The sequence below is a fragment of the Cannabis sativa genome, chromosome 6 (assembly GCF_029168945.1).
Source record: "Cannabis sativa cultivar Pink pepper isolate KNU-18-1 chromosome 6, ASM2916894v1, whole genome shotgun sequence".
NCBI classification, from domain to species: domain Eukaryota; kingdom Viridiplantae; phylum Streptophyta; class Magnoliopsida; order Rosales; family Cannabaceae; genus Cannabis; species Cannabis sativa.
Window position 1 is genome coordinate 46,866,868 of NC_083606.1, and position 25,309 is coordinate 46,892,176.

Consider the following 25,309-nt stretch of genomic DNA (forward strand, 5'->3'; position numbering starts at 1 on the left):
CATCAAAGATTCAGAGAAAGAGATCCAGGTTCAGATATTGATAATGCTCTGCTACAGAAAGGAATCAAGGGCTAGATATCTGAACGGAAGGAGTCATATTATTCCGCTGCACCCAATGTAAGGTTTCTTAAACTTTATATGTGTTTAATTTATCGTTTTAGAAAGTTCTTATTTAGGATGTTAATAAACATACTTGTGAGTAGATCTAAGATCCTGGTAAAATAAATATCCAACAACTGGCCTCAGAACCATGGTAATTGATTTAATTACATGTAATTTGGACTTTAAAACGATTGTTTGTATGTTCTTTGGATGGTATCATGTTGTATTGAGTGTTATTTGATGATTGATTGATGATTGTGAAATTTTCGTGAAAAATAATTGTTATTTCGGTTCTGGCATTATTTTTATTGGATAGTATGGAAAAAATTAAGCAAGTTAGCCTTTTACAGAACTCAATTTGGATTTTATTTGAATTAGTTATGATTTTTTGAAGATTTGACAAAATCGGAAATTTTGTCTTGATAGTTTCCTGCGATCGCAGAACTGTCCGTACAGTTTCGAATTTTTTCAATTTTCTTCAATTTTTCATACTTTTTCATGGAATTAACTTCCAATTTTTTGTATGGTTTTGTATATATACTATTACTATTCCTAATTCAATTCTAATTATCATTTTGAATTAATTTAATTTTTTTTTTAATTTAATTCAAGATATTAGTGTAATTTGAATTTGAATAGAATTAGTATTTATCTTTTTGCTTAAAAATCTATCTTATTTTTAAATTTGATTATATTTTTTTTAAATTTAAGGTCAGATATTTTAAGATATTTATAATATCTTTTAAAGATATTTATAATATCTTTTAAGATATTTTAAAAATATCTTATCTTTTAAGATTTTTTTTAATTAAATCTTTTTAGATATTTTGACCATATTTAAATTTAAAATAAGATATTTATAATCATGTAATTTTAAATAGATATAAGATATTTTGCTAATTTTTTAAATTTTGTTATTTTATTTATTTAAATTACATTTAAAAATTTGAAAAAGATATTTATTTATCTTTTCTAATTTTTTATTTAATTTTTATTTATAAAATAACATTTAAAATTTAAAAGTAGTTAGCAAATTTTTGAAATGATATTTAGGTTGGTTGAAACCTAATTTTTCAAAAAATTGTAGGTTTAATTTTAAATTTTTTTTAAATTTCGATTTTTTTTTTAAATTTTTTTAAAAATTTTCGAATTTTTTTTATTTTTTTTATTTATTTAATTAATTATTTTCGAAATTAAATATTTATTTAAAATTAAATAAATCCTACATCCAACTATCCAAACTAACCTTGTTGCAGGAGTATGTGTTTTAGCTTATGTGTAAGTTTTTAAAACCTATTATTACTTGATTGCAAATAGCCATGGTTACTTTTTGCCAGATCTAATGATCTGATGGCTCCCTTGGTCAAGATAATAATTTGTAACAGGTATATTTACAATCTTCTTTCATCTGTGTATGACCTAGCAACATGATAGGACCCATCCAAAGTGTGCCTGTGTGAGCCTATGTGTTTAATTTTATTATAGATGCATATAGGTTAATGTTGCTAAATAAAATGTCATAGTCATTGATAGATTTTATTTAGGCCCATTTAGTTTTGGGCTTATTCAATTAATAACAGTTGTTCTTATTAAGGTTAAATTCCTCTCTTTTGGGCCTTGTGTGAGAGTTGGGAGCCATAGAAGTGGGTACGACATACCGAACCCAAAGACACCCTCACACAAACCACCCCAATTGTGAAGGCCCATTTGCTCGATTTGAATGATCGTACTAGGTTAATTAAACTAGTTTAACCTAATAAAATTGATTAGCAACATAATTAATTTCATTTATTTTGAAATTAATTTAAGAAAAATATAGTTTAAGGAATTTTATATTCTAAGCTAAACTATATGTATTTTCGTGTATTTAATTAAATATAGAATTATAACCATCTAGATTCTTTCTGGAACTTAATTTAAATTTTTCATTAAATATTCCTATTTAAGTTGATATTTAGTTATCTTCAACTAACCAACTTAAATCTGAATATCTTTTGAATTTCAAATTTCAAAATTAAGTTGAGGAATTTTAGGCATTGGTTATTAAGATTCTTTAGATATTTTTTAAGTTAATATCTTTTCGAATATTAACTTAAAATGGAATATTTTCAAATTAAGTGGTTACAACTTAATTTTTGATATTTAATTAAATTTAAATTTGAAAAATATTTAGGTTCTAGATTTTTTCTAATACAACTTAAATTAGATATTTTTTCAAATTTTGTGGAAAAGATACTTAGTCAAATAAGATATTTTCTAGATAGTTATTTCTAGACTACTTATTATTTCTAATATTAAATAGGAAAATATTATAAATTGTGAAATTAATTATTTATATAATTAATTTTGGTACAATTTATTTTAAGTATATTTTTCCTAGTATTAAACTAGAGATTAATAATTAAACCTTCTCTACACTTAATTATTTATTTCTTGAATTTAATACATTTAATTAATTTGAAAATAAAATATCTAAGTTGATTTAATCATCATACTTAAATATTTCTTTTTCATGACATTTAATTAAAAAGAAAATTATTTTTAGTTGAAATTTAATTTTTCAACTAAATTTAAATAATTTTCAAAATATATTTTTTCTTTATTTTATTAATCAATTTTTCGAAATTGCATTTCTTAAATGCTAGAATTTCGAATTTTATCTTGAAAAATAGATTAAGTTGTAAATTAATTATTTATTTTAATTAATTCTTGGATCAACTTAAATCAATGATTTTTTCATTTATTGATTAATTTAAAATAAATTGAATTAAAGTATATTATTAGAAATTGAATTAATTAGTCAAAGGAAAATCTAGATAGATGATATTTTTGCTTGAAGTATTTTTCTAGTGTATTTAATTAAATAGAAAATTAATATTTAAGTTGATTTTCATCATCATACTTAAATATTTGAAATTTTTCTTATATATTTAATTAAATAGGAAAATTATATTTTTTTTGTTGTAAATTAATTTTATTAATTAATTTTGGGCCAACATTAAATTAGAATAATTTTTCCAGGATTAATTTTTTATTTTAACATGCATTTTCGAAAATTGTATCCTTAAATACTTTAATTTTTCGAAATGCAAAATATATTTATAGAAAATTAAATTTGAGTTGTAAATTAATTTATATTAATTTTGTAACAACTTAAATTGAATATTTTTCTAAATATTTATTGGAAATTATTACTAAGATGGAAATAATTCATGTTATTTTCATATCCATCTAAGTAAAATTTATAAATATTAAATTAAAATTTATATTTAGAATTTTTCATTCTAAATTGGAAATTTTAAATAAATATATATTTAAAATAAATAAATTAAATAAAGAGAATCAAAGAAAATACAACTCACTTTAAATAATGAGCTTGATTATTATTAAGATATTCGATCTCCATTGTTGGTCTTACAAAAGTTAAATGTTTTCAATATAACCTCGAGACGCTAGACTTCGTCCCCCTATGGATGGTTATTCGTTGAACGCATTTAACACCGTAAGATTTCATTTGATAAGTGTTTTGTAAGTTTTCGTCTCTATTAGACTCTCCCCTACGGTGACTACTTAGAGATAAACTTATGAAACATGAAACAATGGTAGAAGCTCATAAAATGAGAATAACCTTGACTCTCGCCTACCGGGACAACGTTGGATTCTTATTTTGATCGAATAAAAGGTTGCTAGAATGGTTTTTATTTTAGATGAGTCGACAACTCTATTCAATAAATGATGCTTTGACTCTCGCCTACGGGACACCGTATCGCCTTATTGAAAACCTTGGAAATTATTTAGGATTGTATGTTTTAGTATTTTCACTAGTCATTCCTACTTGCTATATGTTTATAATTTACGAATTGTGTATGAATTTATATTGAACCATGTTAATTTCTGTTATTAAGTTGTAGTTTAATTTCGAATCTTCATTGTTGGTCTAACATGTTTGTTTTTCTAATGAGATAAATCCCTAGTGGATTTTCACCATTAGACATACATAATAGTGTAAGATCTCGAAAGATAAATATTGTATATGCGACATCTAGCTGTTCATCAATTGATGACACCTTAGACTAGTATTTTACGATATGAAACAAGAAGATTGTATAAATAAGATTACTTTGAATTTCGCTAATCGAAGCATCGTTGGATTCTTATTTATAAACGAAATTATCCTAATTCCTCTTAGCTTATTCATTTCGAATTAGCTTCAAAACATATCATTGGATGAATGGTTTATAAATCATTTCATGTCATTGTATTTTCTCTTAAGAAATTAAATGATGTATATGATTATAATCCCGAAATTCTATTCCCAATTGATATAAATCCTCAATCCTAGAAATCTCCTACTTGTATGGGCAAATCTGACTTAGAGTTTGTATTAGTAGTGGTGGTCCAAGAAAGAATTACTCATTATATTTGGTTGAATTTAAGTCTTTGACTTTAATTTTAGAATCCAAACGAAATTTTCTTATATTTCTAATTCCAGATACAATACAGTTACACTTTCTCAAGTGTTTAATATCCATCTTTTATTAATGGATTCAAACTGTATGGAATATGAGTTAGGTATTCTGTGACCAGGATCCACTTGCACTATTCTAAGAACTCTTTGATGTAACTAAACCTATGTCATCAAAAGACACTACCATTTTTTTTAATCTATGGCATTTGTATCTTGTTCATAGTGAATTTGACATGATCAATCTCTGCAAAGAGATAATATGCCTATATCCACTGAAAGTAGTTCATCTCATTCGCAGATGGATGTACATTCAGGGGTGGATATGAGTTTTTCGTTGTATTCTTAAGACGATAACTCTAGATTATACCTTTTAGCAAAGAAATTTGAAATGTTTGAAAAATTTCATTAATTTCTAGCAATGGTTAAAACCATTAAGGTAAGTGGTTAAAGATCTTGCGAACTGATAGGGGTGGAGAAATAGTTAGTTGATATGCAGTTCAAAGATCATTAAATTGATTTTTGAATTATATCCAAACTTACCTCCCCAGAAATTTCGATTTGCATATTGATGATTAGTTACTAGTCGTTGCCTAAGTCCTTCTATGGTAATACAATTTCAGAATGATGTAATGGTTGTATACTTAATGTAAATCATTACTAGATTCATGGATGACCTAATCAAAATCTTAAGAAAGGCTAGAACTGTTAACCATGGTTTGTTAGCTTTTCTAAGTGATTAGGGGTGGACCATCCCATTGTCAATAGATAAAAAAGTGTTTGTTCAAACAAATACTACTTTTCTAAGAAAATGACTAAGTCTGAAAAACAAGTAGCAAATAAAGGAGATATTTATTCTTGATTCCAAAAGTGTTCTATCATCTTATATAAGATATGATGATCCCACTGCCTCTGTTGTCTTGTCACAACCGAAGAGATCAATACCATTTAGTTTTCTTCGACATAATTCACAGTACCTTGTCGTAGTGGGAGAGTTTCTAGGAACTCACCTTCTTATGACTTGGGAGACACAAGTGATTAAAATCCATTGTGAGTTTAAACAAGTAATGGATTGTCAAGATAAGAAACTAAGAAGAAAGCCAATAGAACTATGGTTTAATCCATTCACATGGAATAACCTAAAGTTTTCTATTACAAGGACATAAAAGGAAATTTTTGTTTATAAGTCCATTCAATAGACTTAACAAACTTCCTGTTCCTAGTATTATATGTTTGAGTTTATCTAAATCTATGGCTTGAGGTATACCTGGTAATTACTTACTCTAATGCAAGCAACTTACTTTAGTAAGATGTCAAGCATTTTCTTTCTAATGGCAATCTATAGAAGCTTCACAACTTCTTAGGTATAGATTTTATTTATCTAAGGAAAAGTCTTGACTATTCCAGAAAAGATAAAGCCATGAAAGAATTTCTTACATCAACAGTGAGAGGTCTTAGATATGCTTTTGTATGCCTTAGACCAGACACCTGCTGTTGAGTGGGAGTAATGAGTAGGTATCAGATTAATCCAGGAGAAGAACATTGTAAGACAATCAAGTAAATCCTAAGATAAAGAAGAGGAACTATATGTTAGTCTATAAGGGTGTGTTTAAAACTCTTAGACTACACCATATCAGATTTCGAAATTTGCCTATGTGCTAGTAAATATTTCTGATAAGATGGTGGTTACTCTGGGGGTGGAATAGTGATTTTGGAGAAGTGTAAAAACCTATCTGAAGTCTCTAGGTCTACCAGAGAGAGACTGAATGTTAAAGCTGCAGGAAAGGTACTTATTCAGTCTAAGGAAAGTTCTATACATCTTTGGCACCATTCCAAATTGCCTTAAACTACTAGTGTTAATTTCCTGATTAACCAAAAGTAGTTGCCAAAGATATAGAATCCAGTATCCCAAGAGAGTAAACATATAGAGAGGAATTTCACATTATCAATGATTTTGTGATTAAGGAAGAGTAATAGTGGAGAAAAGGTTGTGGTTAATTCAACCTTTCAGATCCTATTACGAGGAGTTTACTACTACTACACTTGATTTGCATATCAAGGTGTTGAGATTATTTGAAACGCACTTTTTGTTTTATATTAGTGCAAGTGGGAGTTTGTTGGGTTTTATGCCCTAAATAAAACTCATTTCAATATAATCAGATTTGTTTATTAATATAGATCAGAAATAACATTTAATGTTGCATGGTTCACATGATTTATTTCATGATTATATGTACATAATGTATAAATTCATCTGAAACCCTTTTCACATACTTGATCCTGTTTATTGTGCCGTCAACACATTGGAAAGTAAACATGACTATGTGAATAAAGTTTCCTAGATTTATCAGACACAGGGTTTTACTGATATGATAATCTACAACAAGAGTTTACTTGTATTTGGAGAAATACTATGTTCTTTCTAGAACATTGGTTAAAGTAAAGCTCAGGTTGGATGCATGGAGTATGCATCGGAAGGGACCGATATTGAACTTTGACTTAGATTTAATTAAACTTACCGTAAAATCTATTCAAGTCAATATCGCCTAGTTGATCCTAGATCAAATGATCTTAATCTAGATATGATTAGGCTCAATCTTGAAAGGCTATTCGTGTTCTTTGATTTGTTAGTTAAGCCTACTTTTAGGTCAGGGTGATACGTACATTTTGGGAACACGGTAGTGCAATTGAGTGGGAGCGCTATCATAAACATGGAATCTATAGCTTCTATCTGGCGAATAGTAAGCAAAGGATGATCTCCTTCGAGCTTGACCAAACGAACATAAATGGTGGAGTACTCATTTCACATTAGCTGAAATATCATTTATACGGGGTCAAGTGTTTTAAGGAATAAATACATTGTAGGGTGTAACGGTAATTTAATCCCTTTACAGTGTAGATCATTCATATAGAGGATCATTGATCACATTAGGATTATAACAATGGATAACTAATGATGTGTCTATATGGTGGAACATATAGAGCATTCTATATACTGAGAGTGCAATTCTAAGTTCTATGCGTGGATTCAACGAAGGATTAATAAGTTAGTGAATTTTAGTGCTAAATTCTTGATCTACTTATTGGAAGCTCGGTTATATAGACCCATGGTCCCCGCACTAGTTGAGATAATATTGCTTGTAAGACTCATGTAATTGGTTTTGATTAATCAATTATAATTCTCAAATTAGACTATGTCTATTTGTGAATTTTTCACTAAGTAAGGGCGAAATTGTAAAGAAAGAGTTTATAGGGGCATATTTGTTAATTATGATACTTTGTATGGTTCAATTAATAAATATGATAAATGACAATATTATTTAATAATTATTTATAGTTATTAAATAGTTAGAATTGGCATTTAAATGGTTGAATTTGAAAATTGGCATTTTTGAGAAAATCAGATGCAGAAAAGATAAAACTGCAAAATTGCAAAAAGTAAGGCCCAAATCCACTTGTATAGGGCTGGCCACTTTTGTAGGAAATTTAAACTGATTTTTTTCATTATTTTAATGCCAAATAATTCAAACCTAACCCTAGTGGAATGCTATAAATAGATAGTGAAGGCTTCAGAAAATTGATACTAAATTTCTACACTTAAATTTTCTATTTTTCCTTCAGAAAAAACTTGAGCCTTCTCTCTCCCTATCTTTGGCTGAACCCACTCTCTCTCTCTTCCTCATTGAGATTTCGAAATCCTTAGTGTATGAGTAGTGCCCACACACATCAAGCAATACCTCAATCATAGTGAGGAAGATCGTGAAGAAAGATCATCAGCAAGAAGGAGTTTCAGCATCAAAGATTCAGAGAAAGAGATCCAGGTTCAGATATTGATAATGCTCTGCTACAGAAAGGAATCAAGGGCTAGATATCTGAACGGAAGGAGTCATATTATTCCGCTGCACCCAATGTAAGGTTTCTTAAACTTTATATGTGTTTAATTTATCGTTTTAGAAAGTTCTTATTTAGGATGTTAATAAACATACTTGTGAGTAGATCTAAGATCCTGGTAAAATAAATATCCAACACGAGCATCCGAATGTACTCAAAAGTGAGATTGTAGGCCCACAGGTCCACCACATGAAGCTAATAGGACCAATCGTAATTCTGCTCGAAGCAATTCAAATAATGTGGGAAACCAATCTCCTCCATGGGATTCTCTTCACAAGTCTTATGACTCTAGACCACCATGTGACCCTGCAAAGGGAAAGGGACCTACAGTCAGACTTAGGGGAACACCCCAAAAGCTCTACCACAAAAGTGAAGAGTATGAGATTTGGAGGGTGAAGATCAACGAACTACTCCACACTGAGAAATACTTTTATGATGAACGAGGTGCTTGGTGTAGGTACTTCGCCCGAGGTCTTGACGACCAAAAGTACAAATACATCCCATGGGCGCATAGAGACTTGTTAAACTTGAGCAATCAGTCCAACTCCCTCCACACATGTCACTCTGAGGAAGACTATTTTGGAAGGAATAGTCAGTATAGTACTACGAGTAGCTTCTTACGAAGCAAACACTCAAGAGATAACTCTATCGTCATACATGATAAATCCTTACAGTTGTTAGCAAGGCCACACGACTAGGAAACAACCACAAGACCTAGGTCAATCAATCCCTTTAATCGACATGGAAGACAAAAGAGCAGGTGTAAAAACATCAAGAAGAAGCGACTAGCTGATACACACATCAGCACAGTGTGTAGGGCCAAATTTGACACCATTGCCGCTCTAATTAAGGGTATCACTAATCCATAAGCATCAGAGTACAGATGAGATCAAGAGCGGTGTTATCCTCTATCGGATCGAATCAAGGCTTTAGAAATCCCTTCAAAGTTCAAAAATCCAGTGTGGCATATGTTGGAAATATTTTACCAGGATCTTAGATTTACTAACAAGTATGTTATTTAACACCCTAAATAAGAACTTCTAAAACGATATGAAATAAACACATATAAAGTATAAGAAACCTTACAGTGGTTGCAGCCGAATATAATGCCTCCTTCCACTCAGATCTCTAACCCTTGTATCCTTTTTGTCGCAGAGTATCACCAAGATCTCAGCCCGAATATCCTTCTCTTGAATCTGGATTCTTTACAATCTTCCACACTATGATTGAGGTACCATGAGATGTGTGTGGGGACTCACTCACTCACTATAGGGTTCAGATTTCAGAAAAGAGAAAGAGAGAGAGAAGGTGGCGGCTAGGTTTAGGAAGAAGGCTTCGAGTTTTCTCTGAAGGAATGAGATACATCATCTTTTTTCTGAAGCCATCACTACCTATTTATAGTCAACCACCTAGGGTTAGGTTAGATTTATTCGGCATGAAAATAATGAAAAAATAAATAATAAACAGCCTACATAAGTGGCCGGCCATGTATAGGATAATGGGCCCCACTTTTGCAAATTTGCCATTTTATCAATTCTACATCTCATTTTCTCAAAAATGCCAATTTTCTAATTTAACCACTTAAATGCCAATTCCAATTATTTAATAACTAAAAATCAATTATTAAATTATATTGTCATTTAATATATTTATTAATTAGACTAACCAAAGTCTCTTAATTAATAAATAAATCCTAGAAACTCTTTCTTCATAATTTAGCCCTTGCTTAGTGAAAATACATAAACTAGACATAGTCTAATTTTAGAATTAGAATTGATTAATCAAAATCAATTAAATGAGTCTTACAAGTAGTATTGTCTCAACTAGTATGGGGACCATGGGCCTATATATCTGAGCTTGCAATAAGCAGACCAAGAACTTACCAGGTAAATTCACTATTCCTTGTTGCATCCACGCATAGAACTTGGAATTGCACTCTCAGTTATATAGAACGCTTTATATGTTCCACGATATAGATACACTATCAATTATCCATTGTTATAATCCCAATAATCAATGATCCTCTATAGATGATTTATATTGTGTAGGGATTAAATTACCGTTACACCCTTCAATGTATTTTATCCTTAAAACACTTAGCCACCTGTAAATGATATTTCAGTGAGCTGAAATGAGTTCTCAACAATTTATCTCTATTTAGCCAAGCTCGAAGGAAATCATCATTTCACTTCTATTTGCTAGATAGAAGCTATAGATTCCATATCTATGTTTAGCGCTCCCACTCAATTGCACTACCATGTTCACAAAATGTACGTATCACCCTGACCAAAAAGTAGTCTTAACTAACAAATCAAAGAACATGTATAATACTCCTGAGATCGAATCTAACCATATCAGGATTAAGATCATTTGATCAAGGATCAACTAGGTGATATGGAATTGAATAGATATTACGATAAGTTTAATATACCTAAATCAAAGTTCAATATCGGTCCCTTCCGATGCATACACCATGCATCCAACCCAAGCTTTACTTTATCCAATGCCCTAGAAAGAACATAGCACTTATCCATGGTGCAAGTAAACTATGTTGTAGATTGTCATATCAGTTAAACCCTGTGTACTGATAAATCTAGGAATATATTTAATTACATAATCTTGATTAGTTTTCACTGTGCTGAGGACACAGTAAATAAGAATATAAATGTGATATGGGTTTGGATGAATTTATAAATCAAATAAACAAGTAAATGATAACGTGAACCAAATGACACACAAATAAGTTATGAAAATACTTTTGTTTCTTTATTGATATTTAAAAGACAAAGATTACATTGAAATGGAGTTTTATTTAGGGCATAAAACCCAAAAAACTCCCACTTGCACTAATATAAAATAATCAGTACATTTCAATTAATCCTATATTCTGACGGTGCTTTTTAAATGCACTTCTTGCCAAGACTTTGGTGAATGGATCAGCTAGGTTGTCCTCTGTGTCCACTTTTTCCACCAGTACATCCCCTCTTGCCACATATTCTCTGATGATGTGATACTTCCTTTCGATATGCTTGCTTCTCTTGTGGCTTCGAGGCTCGTTACTGTTTGCTATGGCTCCAGTTTTATCACAAAGCAAAACTAGTGGTTTTTCCATTCCAGGGACGCCACCGAGTCCAGTGAAGAACTTTCTAAGCTAGACAAGTTCTTTTGCAACCTCTGCAGCAGCTATGTATTCTGCCTCCATGGTAGAGTCTGAAATTGCAGTTGGTTTAGCACTTCTCCAAACCACTGCTCCACCCCCAAGAGTAAACACCATCCCAGATGTAGATTTCCTGTCATCAAGACATGCCTGGAAATCTGAATCGGTATAGCCTATGTGATTTAAAGTACCACCCTTGTAGACTAACACAAATTGCCTTGTACTTTTCAAGTACTTCAAGATATGCTTAACAACATTCTAATGTTCCTGTCCTGGATTTGTCTGATACCTGCTCACGATTCCTACTGCATAACAGATGTCAGGTCTAGTGCATAGCATTGCATACATTAGAATCCCAAATGCAGAAGCAATAGGAACCCTTCTCATGTCCTCTATCTCTTGAGGATCAGTGGGACACTGTTCCTCAGATAGACGGATACCAAATCTAGAAGGCATTGTTGCCCCTTTGGTGTTGGTCATTGAGAATCTCTCTAAAACCTTATCTATGTAAGTTGTTTGCGAGAGAGCAAGGGATCTATTCTTTCGGTTTCTGATAATTTGAATACAAATAACATAGGCAGCTTCACCCCAAATCTTTCATTTCGAATTGAGTATCTGGCCCTTCCTTGATGTCAGTCATTTTCTTGACATTGTTGCCAATGATCAAAATGTCGTCAACATAAAGGACCAAAAATACTACCACTTGGTTTTCCTTGAGTTGATAAACACAAGGTTCATCTTCATTCTAAAGAAAGCCGTAGGTCTTGATGATTTCATCAAACCTTTTATTCCAGGAGCGAGAAGCTTGCTTAAGTCCATAAATGGACCTATTGAGTTTGCAAACTTTCTTTTCATGCCAGATTTCATATAGATGGTTTCTTCAAGAATTCCGTTAAGGAAAGCTGTCTTGACATCCATTTGCCAGATTTCATAATCGAAAAGCGGCTGCGAGGGAGAGAAGAATTCGGATGGATTTGAGCATGGCGACCGGACTAAAAGTTTCCTCATAGTCCACGCCTTCTCTTTGGGTGTAACCCTTGGCGACCAGTCTAGCTTTAAAAGTTTCGACTTCGCCTCCAGCGCCTCTTTTCTTCTTGTCGACCCACTTACATCCGATTGGACGATAGTCATCGGGTGCGTCTACATATTCCCTGACTTTGTTCTTTTTCATGGAATCCATTTCTTAATCCATGTCGACTTACCAACCTTTGTGTTCTGGACTTGCCATTGCCTATTTATAGGTTAATGGGTCGTCATCAATACCGTCACCAACGACCATATTGATTTCACATCCAAGCCATAACGAGATGGTTTAGTAAAAACCCTCCCACTACGACGAGGAGCCGTGATCTTCTGAACGGGAACTTGAGTGGTAGTTCTCTCGGTTGTATCAACTTGTAAAGGTTCAACCGAGGAAGTGGGATTATCCTCTACTTGAGTAGAAGAGGATGGAACATTAGAAGGAGTTATATCTGAAAGCATTTCCTCCAATACTACTTTGCTTTGTGGTTTGAAATTCTTAATATAGTCATCTTCAAGGAAAGTAGCGTTTGTGGAAACAAACACTTTATCATCCTTGAGACTATAAAATTGTCCACCCCTAGTCTCTTTAGAATTTCCAACAAACATGCAAACTTCAGTTCGCTTTTCAAGTTTTCCATCTTTCTTTCTTAAGACATGAGCAGGGCACCCCCAGATTCTATAATGGCATAAAATAGGTGTACGACCATTCCATAGTTCTAAAGGTGTCTTAGGGACTGATTTAGATGGAACAACATTTAAAATGTCGGTTGCCATCTGAATAGCATATCCCTAGAAGGACGTAAGTAGAGTTGAGTAGCTAAGCATGGACCTAACCATTTCCAAAAGCGTGTGATTTCTTCTTTCTGCAACTCCATTTTGTTGTGGAGTGCTAGGGGCAGTTAATTGGGATTCAATGCCAAGTTCGATCAAAAGATCTTTGAACTACATATCCATATATTGTCCACCCCTATCAGTTCGTAAGATCTTTAAGGTTTTACCCAATTGGTTTTGAGCCAATGCTAGAAATTCTTGAAACTTTTCAAACATTTCAGATTTCTTATGCATAAGGTAAATGTGACCATATCTAGAGTACTCGTCAATGAAAGTGACAAAGTACTCATAACCACCTCTAGCTTTGACATTCAGTGGTCCGCAAAGATCTGAATGTACTATGCCTAGTGGTTCTTTGGCACGCTCTCCCTTTACAGAGAAAGAACGTTTGGTAATCTTTCCTTCTAGGCAAGACTCGCATACAGGTAATTCACCTAAGACGACATTTTTCAATGGATGGTCTTTGGTTAACCTATTGAGTCTGTCATAGCCTATGTGACCTAAATGTAAATGCCATAGATAGGTTTGATCATCATTATCGATCTTTTGCTTTTTGTGGTTTCTAGGTTTAGCTACTTTAAACAGTTCGTTATGTAGGGCAAATGGTTCGTCTGGTCTTAGAACATAAAGCCCCTGTTCCATGGATGCAACACAAATTTGAATGTCATTTCGAGATACGGTAGAACGAGAACTCAAAAAATCTAATTTGTATTGTTGCAATTGTAAGCATGAAACAGAAATCAAGTTTCTACTGAAATTTGGAATGAATAAGACATTGTCTAATTCCAAAATTCTATTTTGAAACTTGAGTTTGGCTTTTCCTCTAGCTCTAACCGATACCATTTTGCCATTACCAAGTTTAAGTTTCAACTCTCCGGATTTCAAATAATTCCACTTTTCAAGCAATTGCAATGAACAACTGACATGGTTTGTAGATCCAGAATCAAGAATCTGTTGGAATTTATTTTACCAGGATCTTAGATCTACTCACAAGTATGTTTATTAACACCCTAAATATGAACTTTTTAAAACGATGAAATAAACACATATAAAGTTTAGGAAACCTTACATTGGGTGCAGCAGAATTAAATGACTCCTTCCGTTCAGATATCTAGCCCTTGATTCCTTTCTGTAGCAGAGCATTATCAATATCTGAACCTGGATCTCTTTCTCTGAATCTTTGATGCTGAAACTCCTTCTTGCTGAAAGTCTTTCTTCACGATCTTCCTCACTATGATTGAGGTATCACTTGCTGTGTGTGGGCACTACTCTCACACTAAGAATTTTGAAATATTGAAGAGGAAGAGAGAGAGAGTGGGTTCGGCCAAAGATAGGGAGAGAGAAGGCTCAGGTTTTTCTCTGAAGGAAAAATAGAAAATTTAAGTGTAATTTTCCTGAAGCCTTCACTATCTATTTATAGCATTCCACTAGGGTTAGGTTTGAATTATTTGGCATTAAAATAATGAAAATATCAGAGGGAAAAACCCTACAAAAGTGGCCGGCCCTACTTAGTGGATTTGGGCCTCACTTTTTGCAATTTTGCAGTTTTACCTTTTCTGCATCTGATTTTCTCAAAAACGCCAATTTTCTAATTCAACCATTTAATGCCAATTCTAACTATTTAATAACTATAAATAATTATTAAATAATATTGTCATTTATCATATTTATTAATTGAACCATACAAAGTATCATAATTAACAAATATGCCCCTAAAACTCTTTCTTTATAATTTCGCCATTACTTAGTGAAAATTTCACAAATAGACGTAGTCTAAATTGAGAATTATAATTGATTAATCAAAACCAATTATATGAGTCTTACAAGCAATATTATCTCAACTAGTGCGGGGACCATGGGTCTATATAACCGAGCTTCCAATAAGTAGATCTAGAATTTAGCACTGAAATTCACTAACTTATTAATTCTTCGTTGAATCCATGCATAGAACTTAGAATTGCACTCTCAGTATATAGAATGCTCTATATGTTCCACCATATAGACGCATCATTAGTTATCCATTGTTATAATCCTAATTTGATCAATGATCCTCTATATGAATGATCTACACTGTAAAGGGATTAGATTACCGTTACACCCTACAATGTATTTTATTCCTTAAAATACTTGACCCCGTATAAATGATATTTCAGCTTATGTGAAATGAGTACTCCACCATTTATGTTTGTTTGGTCAAGCCCGAAGGAGATCATCCTTTGCGTACTATTCGCCAGATAGAAGCTATAGATTCCATGTTTATGCTAGCGCTCCCACTCAATTGCACTACCGTGTTCCCAAAATGTACGTATCACCCTGACCTAAAAGTAGGCTTAACTAACAAATCAAAGAACACGAATAGCCTCTCGAGATTGAGCCTAATCATATCAGGATTAAGATCATTTGATCTAGGATCAACTGGGCGATATTGACTTGAATAGAAATTACGGTAAGTTTAATAAATCTAAGTCAAAGTTCAATATCGGTCCCTTCCGATGCATACTCCATGCATCCAACCTGAGCTTTACTTTAACCAATGCTCTGGAAAGAACATAGCACTTTTCCAAATGCAAGTAAACTCTGTTGTAGATTATCATATCAGTAAAACCCTATGTCTGATAAATCTAGGAAACTTTATTCACATAGTCATGTTTACTTTCCAATGTGTTGACGGCACAATAAACTGGATCAAGTATGTGAAAAGGGTTTCAGATGAATTTATACATTATGTACATATAATCATAAAATAAATCATGTGAACCATGCAACATTAAATGTTATTTCTGATCTATATTAATAAGTAAATCTGATTATATTGAAATGAGTTTTATTTAGGGCATAAAACCCAACAAACTCCCACTTGCACTAATATAAAACAAAAAGTGCGTTTCAAATAATCTCAACACCTCGATATACAAATCAAGTGTAGTAGTAGTAAACTCCTCGTAATAGGATCTGAAAGGTTGAATTAACCACAACCTTTTCTCCACCATTACTCTTCCTTTAATCACAAAATCATTGATAATGTGAAATTCCTCTCTATATGTCTACTCTCTTGGGATACTGGATTCTATACCTTTGGCAACTACTTTTGGTTAATCAGGAAATTAACACTAGTAGTTTAAGGCAATTTGGAATGATGCCAAAAATTTATAGAACTTTCCTTAGACTGAATAAGTACCTTTCCTGCAACCTTAACATTCAGTCCCTCTCTGGTAGACCTAGAGACTTCAGATTGGTTTTTACACTTCTCCAAAATCACTATTCCACCCCCAGAGTAACCACCATCTTATCAGAAAGATTTACTAGCACAAAGGCAAATTTCGAAATCTGATATGGTGTAGTCTAAGAGTTTTAAACACACCCTTATAGACTAACATATAGTTCCTCTTCTTAATCTTAGGATTTACTTGATTGTGTTCCAATGTTCTTCTCCTGGATTAATCTGATACCTACTCATTACTCTCACTTAACAGCAGGTGTCTGGTCTAAGGCATACAAAAGCATATCTAAGACCTCTCACTGTTGATATAAGAAATTCTTTCATGGCTTTATCTTTTCTGGAATAGTTAAGACTTTTCCTTAGATAAATAAAATCTATACCTAAGAAGTTGTGAAGCCTCTATAGATTGCCATTAGAAAGAAAATGCTTCAGCATCTTACTAAAGTAAGTTGCTTGCATTAGAGTAAGTAATTACCAGGTATACCACAAGCCATAGGTTTAGATAAACTCAAACCTATAATACTAGGAACAGGAAGTTTTGTTAAGTCCATTGAATGGACTTATAAACGAAAGTTTCCTTTTATGTCCTTGTAATAGAAAACTTTAGGTTATTCCATGTGACTGGATTAAACCATAGTTCTTTTGGCTTTTCTTCTTAGTTTCTTATCTTGACAATCCATTACTTGTTTAAACTCACAATGGATTTTAATCACTAGTGTCTCCCAAGTCATAAGAAGGTGAGTTCCTAGAAACTCTCCCACTACGACGAGGTACCGTGAATTATGTCTAAGAAAACTAAATGGTATTGATCTCTTCGGTTGTGACAAGACAACAGAGGCAGTGGGATCATCATATATCAAATAAGATGATAGAACACTTTTGGAATCAAGAATTAAATATCTCCTTTATTTGCTACTTGTTTTTCAGACTTAGTCATTTTCTTAGAAAAGTAGTATTTGTTTGAACAAACACTTTCTTATCTATTGACAATGGGATGGTCCACCCCTAATCACTTAGAATAGCTAACAAACCATGGTTAACAGTTCTAGCTTTTCTTAAGAATTCGATTAGGTCATCCATGAATCTAGTAATGATTTACATTAAGTATACAACCATTACATCATTCTGAAATTGTATTACCATAGAAGGAATTAATTAGGCAACGACTAGTAACTAATCATCAATATGCAACTCGAAATTTTTGGGGAGGTAATTTGGATATAATTCAAAAATCAATTTAATGATCTTTGAACTGCATATCTACTAACTATTTCTCCACCCCTATCAGTTCGCAAGATCTTTAACCACTTACCTTAATGGTTTTAACCATTGCTAGAAATTAATGAAATTTGTCAAATATTTCAAATTTCTTGCTAAAAGGTATAATCTAGAGTTATCGTTTTAAGAATACAACGAAAAACTCATATCCACCCCTGAATGTACATCTATCTGCGAATGAGATGAACTACTTTCAGTGGATATAGGCATATTAATTCTTTGCAGAGATTGATCTTGTCAAATCCATTATGAACAAGATACAAATGCCATAGATTAAAAAAATGTGGTAGTGTCTATTGATGACATAGGTTTAGTTACATCAAAGAGTTCTTAGAATACTGCAAGTGGATCCTGGTCACAGAATACCTAACTCATATTCCATACAGTTTTAATTCATTAATAGAAGAGGGATATTAAACACTTGAGAAAGTGTAACTGTATTATATTCTGGAATTAGAAATATAAGAAAATTTCTATTTGGAATCTAGAATTGAAGTCAAAGACTTAAATTTATACCAAATATAATGAGTAATTCTATCTTGGACCAGCACTACTAATACAAACTCTAAGTCAGATTTGCCCATACAAGTAGGAGATTTCTAAGATCGAGGATTTATATCAATTGGGAATAGAATTTCGGGATTATAATCATATGCGTCATTTAATTTTTTAAGAGAAAATATAATGACATGAAATGATTTATAGACCATTCATCCAATGATATATGATTGAGCTAATTCGAAATGAATAAGCTAAGAGGAATTAGGATAATTTCTTTTATAAATAAGAATCCAACGATGCTTCGATTAGCGAAAGACAAAGTAATCTTATTTATGTAATCTTCTTGTTTCATATTGTAAAAATACTAGTCTAAGGTGTCATCAATTGATGAACAACTAGATGTTGCATATACAATATTTATCTTTCGAGATCTTACACTATTATGTATGTCTAATGGTGAAAATCCATTAGGGATTTATCTCATTAGAAAAACAAAAATGTTAGACCAACAATGAATATTCGAAATTAAACTACAATTTAATAACAGAAAATAACATGGTTCAATATAAATTCATACACAATTCAAAAATTATAAACATATAGCAAGTAGGAATGACTAGTGAAAATACTAAAACATATAGTCCTTTAATAATTTCCAAGGTTTTCAACAAACTGATATAGTGTCCCGGTAGGCGAGAGTCAAAGTATCATTTATTGAATAGAGTTGTCAGCTCATCTAAAATAGAAACCATTCTAGCAACCTTTTATTCGATCAAAATAAGAATCCAACGTTGTCCGGGTAGGCGAGAGTCAAGGTTATTCTTATTTTATGAGCTTCCACCATTGTTTCATGTTTTATGAGTTTATTTCTAAGTAGTCACCGTAGGGGAGAGTCTGAATAGAGACGAAAACTCACAAAACACTTATCAAATAAAATCTTACGGTGTTAAATGCGTTCAACGAATAACCATCCATAGGGGGACGAAGTCTAGCGTCTCGAGGTTATATTGAAAACATTTAACTTTTGTAAGACCAACAATGGAGATCGAATATCTTAATAATAATTAAGCTCTTATTTAAAGTGAGTTGTATTTTCTTTGATTCTCTTTATTTAATTTATTTATTTTAAATATATATTTATTTAAAATTTCCAATTTAGAATGAAAAATTCTAAATATAAATTTAATTTAATATTTATAAATTTTACTTAGATGGATATGAAAATAACATGAATTATTTCCATCTTAGTAATAATTTCCAATAAATATTTAGAAAAATATTCAATTTAAGTTGTTACAAAATTAATTTAAATTAATTTACAACTCAAATTTAATTTTCCATAAATATATATTGCATTTCTAAAAATTAAAGTATTCTAGGACACAATTTTCGAAAATGCATGTTAAAATAAAAAATTAATCCTAGAAAAATTATTCTAATTTAATGTTGGTCCAAAATTAATTAATAAAATTAATTTACAACAAAAAATATAATTTTCCTATTTAATTAAATATATAAGAAAAATTTTAAATACTTAAGTATGATGATGAAAATCAACTTAAATATTAATTTTCTATTTAATTAAATACACTAGAAAAATACTTCAAGCAAAAATATCATCTATCTAGATTTTCCTTTGACTAATTAATTTAATTTCTAATAATATACTTTAATTCAATTTATTTTAATTAATCATTAAATGAAAAAATTATTGATTTAAGTTGGTCCAAAATTAAAATAAATTACAACTTTAATCTATTTTTCAAATAAAATTCGAAATTCCAGCATTTAAGAAATGCAATTTCGAAATTTGATTAATAAAATAAAAAAAAAATATCTTTTGAAAATTATTTAAATTTAGTTGAAAAAATAAATTCCAACTAAAAATAATTTTCTATTTAATTAAGTGTCATGAAAAAGAAATATTTAAGTATGATGATGAGAATCAACTTAGATATTTAATTTTCAAGTTAATTAAATTCAAGAAATAAATAATTAAGTGTAGAGAAGGCTTAATTATTAATCTCTAGTTTAATACTAGGAAAAATATTCTTAAAATAAATTGTACCAAAATTAATTATATAAATAATTAATTTCACAATGTATAATATTTTCCTTTTAAATATTAGAAATAATAAGTAGTCTAGAAATAACTATCTAGAAAATATCTTATTTGACTAAGTATCTTTTCCACAAAATTTGAAAAAATATCTAATTTAGGTTGTATTAGAAAAAATCTAGAACCTAAATATTTTTCAAATTTAAATTTAATTAAATATCAAAAATTAAGTTGTAACCACTTAATTTAAAAATATTTCATTTTAAGTTAATATTCGAAAAAATATTAACCTAAAAAAATATCTAAAGAATTTTAATAACCAATGCCTAAAATTCCTCAACTTAATTTTGAAATTTGAAATTCAAAAGATATTCAGATTTAAGTTGATTAGTTGTAGATAACTAAATATCAACTTTAATAGGAGTATTTAATGAAAAATTTAAATTAAGCTTCAGAAAGAATCTAGATGGTTATAATTCTATATTTAATTAAATACAAGAAAATACATATAGTTTAGCTTAGAATAAAAAATTCTTTAAATTATAATTTTCTTAAATTAATTTCAAAATAAATGAAATTAATTATGTTGCTAATCAATTTTATTAGGTTAAACTAGTTTAATTAACCTAGTAGAGTTATTCAAATCAGGCAAATGAGCCTTCACAATTGGGGTGGTTCATGTGAGGGGGTGCTGGTGTAAAGACCGCTTAGTTTAATTTGGAAATTAGCAGTTAATCATGATTAATTATGAGAATTATTTATAGCTATTTAAATAATTATTATACTGTTATTATTGAATTCAGAGATGCATTTTTATGTCATTTAGTAGTTTTCATAATTTTGCATTTTCGGTGCCCGGTATTTTGGAACTCGGTGTTTGGCTCAGTAAAATCACAACTTAGTATGTTAGTATTTTGGGACGGTTTATTAGACATTGGGAATGTCGGGAATGGCCGGGAATTTAGAATTCCCAAAAATACCCCCTTTGGTGTTATTATGTTAGTTTAGTGTGGAGGGGCAAAATGGTCATTTTGCCCCATGGTTAGTTTGTCTTTTAGTGGATTTTAATTGGTGAAATTATGTGGTTTAATAGAGTATATGTTGGCTGAAGTAAAATGAATTAAGTGGCTTTTATTTCATTTAGTCAAATTTTAGAAAGTTAGAAAATTGGTATTCAAAGGCTCTCTTTCTTTCTCTCCTCTTCGGTTTTGAGCAGCTGGGTTTGGGGGGGATTTCTCTTGGATTTCAAGCTGATTTTAGCATAGATTTGGACCTCAAGTTGTTGGTAAGATCCTTGTAGCTCTCCCTTTTAGTTTCTTGAAGAATTTTGATAAATTGATGATGTTTGCATGCATAGTTTAAGTTGTTATTGTTGCTGTGATTTTATAGTTGTTTGCAGAGGTTTAAGCTTGATTAATTGATGTTATTAAGCTGCTTGTAATGCTTGATGGTTAGGTTGTTAGAGTTGTGGAGTTTTTAGTGTAAAAGTTTAAGGTTTTCAAAGAGAAATTGGAATTTTAGTGGCTGTAGTTGTTGCTTGAACTAGGGTTTGTTTTCTGCAGTTGTTAAATGCTTGAATATGTGATTTTGATCTAAGTTTAATGCATGTTATGTTGTTTAGTCAAGTTTTGAGTTTTAGAACTCAAACTTTGACCTTTAATGGTGAATTGAGTTTCTGTGTGTGAGGCTCGGTTTTGTTGCTTTAGAAATGTTCTAGGGGTTATTTAGAACAGGTCTGGAAGGTTTGAGGTGATTTGGGTTGGATTTGAAAGAGTTATGAATTTTTGGGTGTTTCCTGCGAGGAACCGGAATTCCGGATGAGGGTCCAGGAATTCTCAGAACCGGAATTCCGGTTGCAGAACCGAACTACCGGTTGGGGAATTTTCAGGAACCCTAGTTTTCCTCGTTTTTATGTTATTTGGGGTATTGCCATGCTTTTTATCGATAGGGTTACTTTTAGTTCCTAGTTTAAGTCCCCGGAAAGTGATTTAGCGTATCACTTATAGTGTTGTGATTTTTATGGTTTAGGAGCCTGTAATCCGTCGCGCAGATAGTTCCAGTCAGGTTGACCGGCACACCGGAATTCGGAATCCAGGTAAGATTAGTATAACAGTATGCATATGTAGATTACATGTTTAGCGTGCATGTAGGAAGCCTGTTAGATTACATTAGATATGTATGTTGGCTTCGAACCATCCAATTGTGTCACGTCGATACAGGCTGGAGTATGACTAGCAGCCGGAGTATGACCGGTTCGACCAATTAGGCTGACACTGTATCACGTCGGTACAGGCTGGAGTATGACCGGTTCGACCGATCAGGCTGATACTTAGGTTGGTGGTTCCGTGCTATTTGACGTATCACGTCGGTACAGGCTGGAGTATGACCAGCAGCCGGAGTATGACCGGTTCGACCGATCAGGCTGATACTGTAACACGTCGGTACAGGCTGGAGTATGACCAGCAGTCGGAGTATGACCGGTTGGACCGATCAGGCTGTTACTTGTCAATAGTACCGTCCCTATGAACGTTCAGAACTCAGTACCGTGTTAGACACGGTAGTTAGGGGGACTCAGTATCGTGTTGGACACGGCAGTTAGTGTTATGGTCAGGGGTATGGGCGTCTGATCATGACCGGGATTTATGTATGAGTATTATTATGCTTTTCTTACTGAGTCTGTCGACTCACAGTGCTATGTTTATGTGTAGGTAAAGGCAAGGCTAAAGCTGATGGACCGTGAACGAGCCTATGAAGATTGTACATGTCGGGGCGGTTAGGCCTGGAGCGTACGATCATCGGGACAGCGAGGCTATTTTTGTAATTAGTCGCTAGGCGACAAGTATTTTGTATGAACAGTAAACTTTTGTAAATGATTTTGTAATCGGGATCTCGAGTCTTTTGTATAAATATTTTACAAGTTTAATTAGAAAGCAAAAAAAATTTAATTAATCACGTTTTCCATAAACCTCGTTGATTAGCAACGAGCTGCACAGTATGTTTAAAAATCACGTAATACGCCTATGCTAGTTAGGGTATTACAGCTGGGTTCAGTATGTCGTACCCACTACTATGGCTCCCAACTCTCACACAAGGCCCAAAAGAGAGGAATTTAACCTTAATAAGAACAACTGTTATTAATTGAATAGGCCCAAAAACTAAATGGGCCTAAATAAATTCTATCAAGAACTATGATAATTTATTTTAGCAACACCAACCTATATGCATCTATAATAAAATTAAACACATAGGCTCACACAGGCACACTTTGGATGGGTCCTATCATGTTGCTAGGTCATACACAGATGAAAGAAGATTGTAAATATACCTGTTACAAATTATTAACTTGACCAAGGGAGCCATCAGATCATTAGATCTGACAAAAAGTAACCATGGCTATTTGCAATCAAATAATAATAGGTTTTGAAAACTTACACACAAGCTAAAACACATACTCCTGCAACAAGGTTAGCTGGATAGTTGGATGTAGGATTTATTTAATTTTAAATTAAATAATTAATTTCGAAATTAAATAATTAATTAAAAAATATTTTCGAAAATTTAAAAAGAAATATTTGAAAAATTCGAAATTTAAAAAAAAATAAATTTAAAATTAAACCTACAACTTTGAAAAATTAGGTTTCAACCAACCTAAATATCATTTCAAAATTTGCTAATCTACTTTTAAAATTTAAATGTTATTTTATAAATAAAAATTAAATAAAAAATTAAAAAAGATAAATGAATATTTTTTCAGATTTTAAATGTAATTTAAATAAATAAAATAACAAAATTTAAAAGTTAGCAAAATATCTTACATCCTTTAAAAATTACATGATTATAGTTATCTTCTTTTAAATTTAAATAAGGTCAATTTATTAAAAAAAATTTAATTTAAAATATTTTAAATCTGACCTTAAATTTAAAAATAAGATAAGATATAATCAAATTTTAAAATAAGATAGATTATTAAGCAAAAAGATAGATACTAACTATTTTCAAATTCAAATTACACTAATATCTTGAATTAAATTTAAAAAATATTAAATTAATTGAAAATGATAATTAGAATTGAATTAGGAATAGTAATAGTATAAATACAGAACTATACAAAAAATCGGAAGTTAATTCCATGAAAAAACGAAGAAAAACGAAAAAATTGCAGGACAGTTCTCGCGATCGCAGGAAAATTTCAGCACAGCTCCGATTTTTTTGAATCTTCAAAAAATCATAACTAATTCAAATTAAATCGAAATTGAGTTCTGTAAAAAAGTAACTTGCTTAATGTTTTCCATAATACCCAATAAAAATAATTCTAGAAACAGAATCGCAATTATTTTTCACGAAAATTCACAAACATCAATCAATCATCAAATAACACTCAATACAACATGATACCATCCAAAAACAAACAAACAATCGTTTTAAAGTCCAAATTTCTTGCAAGTAAATAAATTACCATGGCTCTGAGGCCAGTTGTTGGAATTTATTTTACCAGGATCTTAGATCTACTCACAAGTATGTTTATTAACACCCTAAATATGAACTTTCTAAAACGATGAAATAAACACACATAAAGTTTAGGAAACCTTACATTGGGTGCAGCGGAATTAAATGACTCCTTCCGTTCAGATATCTAGCCCTTGATTCCTTTCTGTAGCAGAGCATTATCAATATCTGAACCTGGATCTCTTTCTCTGAATCTTTGATGCTGAAACTCCTTCTTGCTGAAAGTCTTTCTTCACGATCTTCCTCACTATGATTGAGGTATCACTTGCTGTGTGT